This window comes from Arvicola amphibius, chromosome X, assembly GCF_903992535.2.
Source record: "Arvicola amphibius chromosome X, mArvAmp1.2, whole genome shotgun sequence".
NCBI lineage: Eukaryota > Metazoa > Chordata > Mammalia > Rodentia > Cricetidae > Arvicola > Arvicola amphibius.
In genome coordinates, this window is record NC_052065.1 from 55,853,434 (window position 1) to 55,863,475 (window position 10,042).

Sequence of the window (10,042 nt, forward strand, 5' to 3'; positions counted from 1 at the left end):
GATCCAAATTAATTAAATTGTTTTGATTTTGATATGTGATATGAGTCCAGGAATTTACAGAATTTTAGATTTTCTAATTTGTTAGCAATTAGTTTTCCAAGAATTCTCTAGTGATCCTTTGGACTTTTATGGTATAAATTATAATGCCTCACTGTTTATTTTCAATTTTTTTTATTTGGAACTTATTTTCTTCTCCCCATTTCCTCTCTCATTTTTGATAGTTTATTACAACAAAAGGTTTATCATTCTTTTGTTTATGAATCAGAAATAATCTCCATTTAGATCCATATGCTGTGGTTATGGGAATAAAAAGTCTAACATGCTATTATATGTTGAAATCTCTTTCTAAAGCAAAAAGAACCTCTTCAATTAATCTTCAATGATCCTATGTGCTATTACTGTGGTCTTATTTTATATTGTCTCCATATGGTTGACCCAGGCTTATATATTCTTCATTGCAAGGATATGCTAATATAAACTGTTGGGTGATACTATTAATCTCACGTGTCAAATTGTTCAACCTCTTCTAGACATTGAAAATCATTCAATAAGTGACTGGGACTTTAAGCCCTAGAACAATACTGATTATGCATTACCTATAGAACTTTGAATTAATGAGATCCTCAGCCTTCATCTGATGTTGTGTTTCTTTCTCTTTCTTTGTTTTCTACCTTCCTTCATTCCTTTATTCCTTCGCTCGTTCCTTCCTTCCTCCCTTCCTTTCTTCCTTTTCTTCTTTCTCTCTTTCTTTCCTTCTTTTTTCTTCTTTTTCTCCTTCTTTTTGAAAAGTTAAAAACAAACTTAAATTTTTTATTCCTATTATTACTGTCACAAATTACTTGGCAATATATACATTTCTATAGTAATAAAAATTATTACAGATACAAGATTCTGGGAAAGTACATATAATTGAAACTACACTGCTTTTTATCAATAACAGCAGTTTTAGTAAATGGTGGCTATCATGGCCCTGGACAAGAAATATTTTCTGATTAATCTGCAGTAATTTTTTTGACTGAGGACTATCATTACTTCTGTGGAAAAAATTTTAGTATTTATAATGTATTTGGGATGATTAGTAGCCCCAATTTTCTTGAGGTGAAAACTTTATGTTACTATATTAACCATTTGAACCACCAAAAACCATAGCCACTACCATAGTGATTGACTAAATTTCTTCTTTTAGAACTCCCTGTGTTTATTGGTGCATAGTATTATTGCTGCTCTCTACCATAACTTCCAAAAACCATTGTGGTTCCCACTGCCACCATATTTACCTGCAGAAAAAATTTCTTACTTTATTATAACCATTAGGCCTTCCTCCCATATCACTATAACTAGCACCTTGATTTCTGTATCATGGTTTACCACCACTCTATTCCATTTTAGTACTATAATCAGGTCTACCACCATCACTACCTTTGAATCCATTATACCAACCATCATAGCCTACTTAACTACCTCTTCTGCCACCATCTTTGCCATTATCAGTATTCTTTTTCAGAGTTTCTACCATGACAAAATTACTCCACCACCATCAGTGTTTTATCCATAACCCATAAAGTTTCACTTCCTTATTTACTTCCACCACCACACTGTGATCCAGCAGACTACATATCTTGTTTACAAAGAGCCTTTTCCAGGCAGCCCACTGACTGGGAAAATACCTTCACCAACCCTGCAACTGACAAAGGTCTGATCTCTAAAATATATAAGGAACTCAAGAGACTAGACTTTAAAATGCTAATTAACCCATTTAAAAAATGGGGCTCTGAACTGAACAGAGAATTCTCAACAGAAGAAGTTCAAATGGCCAAAAGACACTTAAGGTCATGCTCAACCTCCTTAGCTATCAGAGAAATGCAAATCAAAACAACTTTGAGATACCATCTTATACCTGTCAGAATTGCTAAAATCAAAAACACCAATTATAGCCTTTGCTGGAGAGGATGTGGAGTAAGGGATACACTCATCCATTGCTGGTGGGAATGCACACTTATGCAACCGCTTTGGAAAACAGTGTGGCGGTTTCTCAGGAAATTCAGGATCAACCTACCCCAGGACCCAGAAATTCCACTCTTGGGAATTTATCCAAGAGATGCCCAATCATACTACAAAAGCATTTGTTCAACTATGTTCATACCAGTATTATTTGTAATAGACAGAACCTGGAAACAACCTAGATGCCCTTCAGTGGAAGAATGGATGAAGAAACTGTGGAATATGTACATATTAGAATACTACTCAGCGATAAAAAACAATGACATCTTGAATTTTGCATGTAAATGGATGGAAATAGAAAACACTATTCTAAGTGACGTAACCCAGGCCCCAAAAGATGAACATGGGATGTACTCACTCATAATCAGTTTCTAGCCATAATTAAAGGACATCGAGCCTATAATTTGTGATCCTTGAGAAGATAATAAGAAGATGAACCCAAAGAAAAACATACAGTTATCCTCCTGGATATTGGAAGAAGACAAGATTGGGAACTTGGGGGTGGGGTGGGATGGGGGCAAGGGGATATGGGGAGAGAAAAGCGTGAAGGGGAAGATGGGGAGAGCTTGGGGGAATGGGATGCTTGGGATATAGGAAGGGTGGATATGGGAGCAGGGAAGCATATATCTTAATTAAGGGAGCCATTTTAGGGTTGTCAAGAGACTTAACTCTAGAGGGGTTCCCAGGTATCCAGGGAGATGCCCCTAGCTAGTTCCTTGGGCACCTGAGGAGAGGGAGCCGGAAAAGGCCAGATCCTATAGCCATACTGATGAATAATATCTTGCATATCACCACAGAACCTTAGTGATGGATGGAGATAGAGACAGAGCCCCACATTGGAGCACCGGACTGAGCTTCCAAGGTCCTGATGAGGAGCAGAAGGAGGGAGAACATGAGAAAGAAAGTCAGAACCATGAGGGGTGCGTTCACCCACTGAGACGTTGGGACAGAACTAACGGGAGATCACCAAGTCCAGTTGGCATGGGACTGATGGAATATGCAACCAAACTGGACTCTCTGAATGTGGCTGATGGTGGAGGCTGACTGAGAAGCCAAGGACAATGGCGATGGCCTTGGACCCTTCAACAAGTACGGGCTCTGTGTGAGCCTTGTCAGTTTGGATGCTCACCTTCCTGGACCTGGGGGGTGTTGGGAGGACCTTGAACTTAACATAGTGTAGGGAACCCTGATGGCTCTTTGGCCTGGAGAGGGAGGTAGTGGGAGTATGGGTGGAGGGGAGCGGAGGGAAGGGGGAGGAGGAGGGAAGGAGATGGAAATTTTTAATTAAAAAAATGAGAAAAAAAATAAAGTAAAATGTGGAGAAAAATAAATAAAAATGTATTGCCTCACATTAAAAAAAGAGCCTTTTCCACTAATTAGTTGATGGCCACTAATAGTGTGATGTTTCCAGATGCTACTTTAAAAAATTTATTTTCATTATTTGAATTATGCACATGTGAGTACATGCATGTAATGCTAGTGCATGAACAGGCCAGAAGGGTCAGATATTTGTGGAGGTGGTGTTAAAGGTCCTCACTCTCCACTTGATGTGGGTTTTAGGAACTGAAACTGGTCGGTCCACTGGACGAGCAGAAAATACTCTTTACCACAAAGCCATCTTAAAAGCACTAAAATCAATTTTGTTGATGGTATCATTGAGCATCAGAAGTTACAAAAGCAAATACTTTTCCGTTATGCCTGTTTTCCATAAATTTTATGGTTTCAATCTTGTCACATAATTCAAAATAATATCTAACAAAAGTAAAAGTGGGAATTATGACCAGAGAAATGAAAGAAGGAATTTGTCTAATGATATGGTTATTCTATGACAGATCTAACAATTTTAATATGATTTTCTGTTAGTCTAGTAATATCATGTTTCTGTCCTTTTGGTACATCAAAATGAAATATAGTATGGTGTATGATATGGAAAATAGGATAGCTTGTGGAATCTGAGATCCTCTGAGAACTGAGAAGAAAGAAATTATAAGAAGTAGCTATGGAAATTATAGAGCTTAGTATGGTACTCAAAAACAGAAATGCCTAGAAACTTCAGAAATCAACTAAAGACCTGACTCACAACACCTGAAATACAACATGTGTATTTTCATACATTTCATCCCCAAAAGCACATATGTAAAGTTTTCTGAAAGCTTGATTATATAGTCATAGTATTTAAGGGAGATAATTCCAATGTAGCTATGTAACTTGTTTCTTTCTGGTATATAAGTATCATCAAGAGCAACATTACATGATGCAGTAATTCCTCAACTTGTATGTATGTTGAGTCTGTTCCAGGAACACATGTGCTATTGACAATGTTGGAAAAGACATGGTTATACCCAAAGAAGTTCTAATCTAGTAGGTTAAATAAATGAAAAACCAAAACCATACATATTTTATGGAAGAGATATATTAGAGATGAGAGTAGAAAATGATGTACCTGTCACTCTTGCAATGGTATTGCTCAGTTATTACCCTAAGCCTTGAACATTTCCAAAATTGAGGAACTTATCGCCTATCTAGAAAAGAACATCTATGTTAGCTAATTGCCTCATGCTTGTGTCAAGAAAAGATAATTTTTCCCACAGGCATAGTCAGAGCAGAGTCAGGAATGTAGACATGCACAAAAATTGTTTTCTAGTTGATTCCAGACCCCGTCAAGTTCACAATCAATACAAGCTTTCACATCCTCTATAATATTTTCATGTATCTAAGACATGAAGGCAGAAAGTCATGGCAGGTACTGGCAGAATAGAACTCAAAGAAAGAAAGACAGAGGAGCAGTTTATTAAAATAAAATCTCAGAAAGTTAAATGACAAAAGAAATATAACAGGAAACATACATTCAAGAAATTGCTATGCAGATTTTCTTTTTAAATATGAAGGAGAAAGTCTTTTGCATACCTTTACCTTCTAGGGTATTGCCTAAGTTTTCTTCTAACAGTTTGACCATTTCAGATTCTACATTGAGGTCTTTGATGCAGTGGAAGTCAGAGAGTAATATATATGGGGAGGGTGAAGAAAGGGATAAATGACAATAAGGATATTTGAAAAATATAGTAGGAAGATATTATTTTATATTTATTTAAAATACATATATAATATATGTAAGTTTATATTTATATACACACAGAGATTCTGTATGTGTGTGCATGTGGTGTGTGTGTGTGTGTGTGTGTGTGTGTGTACATCTGTGTTAAAAGGAAAATGTTATACCACTTGGGGTAATGTTCTTCCAATAGTCATAAACTATTTAATAAAAACCCAAGTAGCAGACATGGGAAACATCCCTTTGAGTTATTCGTAAGGGAAGATAAAGAGCCACACAAAGTAATACAAGTTATTACCATTGTCCTTGGTTGCTTCCCATAACTTGAAGGTAAGACAGTATTACTGAAGAGATCACAGGATTTTGACACAGAAATTATGAAAAAATGTGCTGGAACTAAACTATATGCCTCCTCCCTAATATCTAGCTGTGCAAGCTCTCAAGGGAGAAAAGTAATAGCCCTATGCAGCTGTAAATTCTATGAACCACATCAACAACCAGCACTGAAAGATATCCCCAAGTGTGCAATAGTGTCACTTGAATTTTGAGATGATCAACAACCTTCCATTTAAACGTAAGGCCCACTCATGAGACAATTTTAAAGTTACTGGCATTTCTTTTATGGTTTTGCTCTCATACCATTTATAAATTTAACAAATGTTCCACAACTACATTCAATTTTAATGTTAAAATATCAAACAGAAAGTATCTTAGCAATACTTTTAAATTCAAATATTAGCAATGAGTTCTTGTTTTGATAGCCCAAGTATACTCTGAAATTTCACCAAACAATGTATTCATTTGGTTTATATTTTAACATCTTAACCATTGAAAATCTTACAGGATATTTTTCAGCTGTTTATCTAAAACTAAGATGAAATCTCCCTGATTTACTAGCCTAAAAATTCTGCCATAAAATATAATTGAAACATCTTCAAATGAATTAAACTTATGAGGCCCAAGATAGTTCTTAATGACTTTGTCTTTCTTCACCTGGTCTTTACAAACTGATTTATATTATTTTCTAAATTTTTATTTACATTAAATTTCAGTGTTGTGTTTTTGGAATCTTATCTTTACCAGTGTATTTCTTTTTAAGAATACCAGTTCACTTGCCAGTCACTAGTCTTCAAAGACTCATAAGAATGTTCTTGGACTAGGCTATACCAAAAGACGGTGTCCAGATTTTTGTTCCCAGCCTTTTGATACCATCAAACATCTGGTCTAAAACAGAATTCTCTGTAGGCATGCAGTTTTGTCATGTTAACTCTTTCTAAGATTACAAGGTAATTAAAGGAAAGTACCTTCAAGAAGCAATCAGTTTAATGAGACCATGGTTTTGGTACATTATATAAAGGTTCGTAAACAAATTCTAAGAAATGTCTTAGATTATAGGAAAAAAATAGAAACTGAGAATAATTTGATTATTTGAGCCTTCTTACATTCAAGAAAAGATTAATAGCTACTGATAATATAGACATTTTTTCAGGTCTGGGTTCACTTTTTAAGGAATCCAGAAACAAAATTGAAAGGGTACACGAATAAAAAATAATATTGAGTACCTCAAGAAATTCCTTCTTATTTTTATAATTATATCCCAAGACCCTAAAAAATATAGCATCAATTGGTGCAATATTATATAAGAATCGTAATATATAACAAAAATACCACCAATATCCAAAGCAATCATAAATATAATACTGTAGATATTATAATACACAAACTCAAATTATATTACAGAACCACAGTGATAAAGACAACCACTAACTGGCATAAAAATAGACAGGTAGACCAGTGGAATAGAATAGAGGACCAGGACATAAAATGACAAGTTTATACCCACTTAACATTTGATACAGTTTTTGAAAACATACTTTGAGGAAAATATATTTTGTTAAACAATTGGTGCCAGCAAATTCAGTTTCTACCTGCACAAACATGAAACCAGGTTTAAAACCTTTGACTTTGTACACAAATAAATTGAAAAGAGATCAAAGTCCTTAATTTAAACCAGAAACACTGAAATTTCTAGATGAAAATATAGAAAATACCCTTCAAGATTTAGGGGAGGAAAGTACATTTTGAATAAAGTATGAGTAGCATAGGAACTCAAAGAATGGGATTACATGAAAATATAAGACTTTGTAAATCAAAAAAAATAACCATCAGAATAAACAGACAACCCACAGAATTCGAGAAAATCCATACCTTCTAGACTTCAGACAAGGGAAAGATATCCAGAATTTACAAATAAATAATAATTTAAATACTAGGGAAACAAATTGCCAGTCAACAGAGGGGCCAAAGAGCTGAAGATACCATTTTTTTAAAAAAAAATTTAAACACAAATGGAAATAACTATTTTAAAGCATGTTCAATATCCCTTGGCATCAGGGAAATTCAAATTAAAACTACACTGAGATTATACCTTATTCCAGTCAGAATTGCTGTTATCAACAAGCCTGATGATACATATTGGAAAGTGTATGGAGATATGGAGATAGAGGAAGCCTTAGTCACTATACATGAGGGTGCAAACTAATACATCTAGTTTGGAAATCAGTTCAGATGTTTATCAAAAAAATTAAACTAAAACTAGCATATAACCCAGCTATTTCACTCTTGAACTTATACCCAAACAATTCCATAACCTACCATAGAGATATTTACACCACATGGTTATTATAGATAAAATTCAGGCTGAGTCAGGAAGATCAGCATGATTTTAAGGTAGTCTGTGTTACATAGTTAGTGTCACGACAGTCATAACTGCATAACAAGAATATGTCTTAACAACATCAAAGAATAATTTTAAAAGAGAAATTAAAGATTTATTAGAATTTAAGGTCAAACATGAATTTTTACTTCTATGTGAACTGTTTGTGACATTTTATTAGTTAGTCTTTACATTGTTGTGCCAAAAGCAACTTAAGAAAGAAACAATTCCCTTACATTCATTATTTGATAATGCAGTCCATAACGCAGGGAAGACACTGTTAGAGGGGCTCTACATGTTTTATTTGTAGCATGAGAATGTTAACCAGATTCCACTCACAAACAGAAAGCAGAGTAAGTGATGTTGACACTTCACAGAGTTGTCTTAAATGTCAGCTGGTGGAATATTATCACCCATGTTCAGGGTAGGTTTTCTTATCTCCTTTAAGCCTCCTCACAATGCTACCCACAACAGATACATAGAAATGTCTCTGGTAGTTGATTCTAAACCCCATAAAGATAACAGTCAAAATTGACTGTCACAAGTCCATCCATCTTTAGAAGGCGTCACTCTCCTTAATAGATTGCTACAATTTCCACTACCAATTAGCTAAAGTAAAAAAAAAAAATTAAGGAAACTCAAAGCAGGCCAAAAAAAGATAATCCTAAAATGAAGACTGCTTAAGTAAACTAGTCCCAAGCTGAAGATTCATAAAGCACTTTGTAAAGATGAAATTCCTAGATATATGGCATGAGAAAATAGCTCTCTTCCCTGGCTTTCCTCAAACTGGCAGAAACTTGTATTTCAGTAATGAAGACATGGAATGATCAATTTTAAAACTGACAGTGAGGAAAAGGAAAAATGCACACAAACTGAGCACCTACCTAGGTTCTGTGATACATTTTGTAAGAAGAGAGAACATGAGGCTAATTATGCCTTCAAAGATCCTAGCTAACTTAGGAGCCAGAAGATATTGCACATTTATCACTCATCAGACATTGTTGTAGGTGCCTAGCAATAAACCTATGAACAAAAATAGAAATCCTTTGCACATGGATATTTATTTTATTATTTGTAGTGAAGAATTAAATTTTATATAAAATGTAGTGAAGAAAGTAAGATCTTCAGTTTTAGGGATACCAAGAAAGTAATTACAAATCTTGAAGTTTTTAATTTTTATTGAGCTATACATTTTTCTTCATTCCCATCTCCCCTTTAACCCTCTCCCATGACCCACATGCTCACAATTTACTCAGGAGTTATTGTCTTTTTCTTCTTCCTATGTAGATCTCTGTATGTCTCTCTTAGGGTCATATTTGTTGTCTAGGATCTCTGGTGTTGTGGACTATATGCTGGTTTTTCTTGGTTTTATGTCTAAAAGCAACTTTTTTTCTTTTTAAAATGGCATTATTTATTTGATTCTTTAATGGAGGTTGGCATACATGCCACAGTGGGTGTGTGGAGGTCAGGGGACAACAAGAAGTGACCAATCTTCTCTTTTCATGAGCCATCTTGATGTCCCCCCTGCAACTGATTTTAATTAATGTAGCCTTAGCTTTTAATTAACAAGATGGTCTCCAACAAATGACATTCAGGGAAATATATAACACCATCATTACAAAGTAATTTTTCTGCTTCTCTCAGTGCTTGTTTTCACCAATGCCTACCGATGCATTCATCTTCCTGAGCATTTTTCTTTTCTGAAGGAAGACTTCTCAGATTAGCCACAAATGTAGAGCATAAAAACATGGGCATGCCATTTCCTTATTCTGCAAAGAAAGCTAGGAACAAGCCAAGAGAGCACGAAGAATCTGTTGAGACTGATGACCAATCCGTGGCGCGAGAGCTTCTATGCAGACCTACAAGGATAGGCATTCATTTTAGCGCAAGCAGCATTTCAAATATCATGGAAGGCAGTCGTGGTGGCTGACAGTGTGGTGAGAAGAAGGCCAGGTGGGTGGGAAAAAGGAGTGGGCGTGTAGTTGGATATGGTGGAAAGGACATCAGTAGGAGGGAGTGTAAATTATCTTTAAGAGGATTGACGCTGTGGAATTCCATCTTTGAATGCTATTTTATTCATCATCTTTTTTTCTTTTTTTATTAAAAAAATTTCTGCCTTCTCCATGCCTCCCATTTCCCTTCCCCTCCCCCTACTTCCCTCCCCCACCCTCTACAGTCCAAAGAGCAGTCAGGGTTCCCCGCCCTGTTGGGAGTCCAAGGTCCTCCCCTCTCCATCCAGGTCTAGGAAGATGAGCATCCAAGGCTCCCACAAA